Source organism: Triticum aestivum, chromosome 7A (genome assembly GCF_018294505.1).
Source record: "Triticum aestivum cultivar Chinese Spring chromosome 7A, IWGSC CS RefSeq v2.1, whole genome shotgun sequence".
NCBI classification, from domain to species: domain Eukaryota; kingdom Viridiplantae; phylum Streptophyta; class Magnoliopsida; order Poales; family Poaceae; genus Triticum; species Triticum aestivum.
In genome coordinates, this window is record NC_057812.1 from 697,831,329 (window position 1) to 697,833,899 (window position 2,571).

The window sequence follows — 2,571 nt, forward strand, 5'->3', positions numbered from 1 at the left end:
CAACAAAGGTTCACAACAACATACATGTAACCAGAAGTTCACAAATGAAAGGACCATGAGTTCCAAGTTCACACCAAGCATGAACCTAAAAGATGCAATGAGCTCCACCGCAGCATGTATGCCCACCGTCAACGGCATCCACGATGCAAACCTACAAGTCCATTATCACACACATGATTTTCTAAAGTTAAGTTGCAAAGATCGATAAGGCACAAGAGTCAACAAGCATCAACATATAAGGTTCAAATTGAAGCTAAGAAGTATGAACAATATAAGCATCAACACTTGTGCACTCTACCATCAACAATGCACAAGTTGTAAGTTGAGAAGCACAAGCAACGACAAGACGCAAGCATCAACAATGCACAAACATAGACAACTACCTCGAGTGATCATTGTTGCGGGGAGATCGAAGCGACATGAGCCGTAGTGGGTGGGTGTCACTGGGCTTGCTTGGCCAGGTGTAGGTCCACCTACCACACAGTTATTGGAGCCTTGTCCCGACTGAGATGGTAATGCATGATCTTTAAGTAGGATGGTAAGATGCATGATTGAAAAGTTGGAAGACTTACAAAGTTGAAAGTAGGAAGAGGTGGAAGTGGAGGAAGATCCGGCAAAGTGGAACCCTGCATATTAGCTCTGAACTGAGCGAACGCCTCCTGCAGGGCTGCTTGCTGTGTAGCCATGAATTGCTGCTCTTGAAACAGGGGTTGCTGCATTTTCATGGCTTGCTCCTGTTTAAGCAGGGCATTCGCCTGAGCCTCCTCCCGCAACCTGGTTTCTTTCTCTAGGCAGGCCTACAATATGCCATCGCAACAAGTTCACCATCGTTGCAATACAAAGAAGAAATCACAAGGAAGGTCAATTAAGCAAAACATACCTCGAATTGATAGAGCATATGCAGCCCAGGTTGTGGGCGACACTCTATAGCAGGACCTGAGATCGACGTGGTAGCACGGAGGTGGGAGAGTTTTGGAATGTCCTTACGGATGGCACCGTCGCCAACATATAACCAGCCACACTTCTTGCCTTGTCCTGACTGGACGGAAATCGTAGCGTCAATATCCCTTGAGGCCGGATCAGAGTCGGGCCCGTTGTGCTCCTTGAACTTCCCACTGTATGCATCAATCCTCAAGCCAGCACCTCGGTTGACCCACCCCCCTTCTGGTTTCTTTGACTTGCGAGAGACATAATCCCATGAATGTATTGAGCGGCTCTTCGCCCTAACCTCTCTCCCTATTCTGCAATAGAAGCAATAATATCCATAAGGGCACAAGTTCAGAAGTTCCGAGCCGGATGAAATTATTACCTTCTTCTGCACGTAAGCACTGCTGTACACCCTGCCCCACTTGTCTTCGGTATCCGGAGCGCGTTTCCAATGCTCCCAAGACCAAGCTGGCTCCTCCTCACCGTCTCCTATGGGGACCAGGCCAGGGTAATAATGCCTGCAAAGACATCCAATGATGCTGCTTGGCTGGCATGGCACCTTTATGTCTTCTCCAAGAACCACCAAGGCCGTGCACAATGAAAAGGCAAGTAAGTTAGTATCTGCAAAAGATCTTGAATGTAAAGACGCAAGTAAGAGTCCACATAAGCACTTACCTCACACCGACTGGTTTGACAATGACACCCTTATGTGGATATGGTCGCGAAGGGAGCGTGGACACACCACGCAACCAGATACGTGCTCTGGCCACTCCTTTTGTATTTACAGTGACAACACTTGTATTTCCACAAGCTTAACGTATAATTGACATGCCTGACTTATTCACTAGATTACAATATATGTATGAATTCTAGCATTTGTAATGTTTGCCCGTGCCTTTAACTTGTAAGGGGGGCAAATAATTTCTTCTAAAGAGATTTGACAGAGAGCACAAAGAGGTTATTCATATATGCGCCATGGCCCTCTCGATGGAATCAAGGATTTGCATCAGAAATAAAACCAGGTGAGCATTTTCAATAAACATCTAGCAGATAAGGAACTCTTGCAGCTCATGAACACTTTTATTTAGCCAGCGTGCTATTTCATTTGTTTGGTATTCTTGCAGCTCATGAACACCTGGGTAGACAAAATGCATTTATTTATTTTTGAAGCAAAAACGGAAACAAAAGCAGTGTCAACAAGTACCAACTCAAGGTTACAGAACCAAATCAGGGGGTCAAATTCCCTCCTGACAACACAAACCTACATAATTTGAGAACTGAGCAAAAATGGGGCGGCCTTATTTCGGGTCAGTTACCAACTCCAGGTTACAGAACCAAACCAGGGGGTCCCCATTTTCCAAAATGCAGTTTTTTATGTACGCCAGCCTTATTTCCAACCAAATCCATGATCATATCTCATACACTTGCTGTTGTGCCCATCACAATTGATTCAAATAAAATTACAAAGTAATGGACAGATGCAAACTGAACCAAATATGTAACAGAACATGCATTTGTTCCTGAAGATGCAATTGGGGGAGGGAGGGGAACCAATACCTGGTTGCTGATGTCGTTGTTGCACGAGGAGGAGATCAGCAGGGGCAAGCAGGACTGCCGGAGCACCTTGCCGCCGGAGGAGCCGGC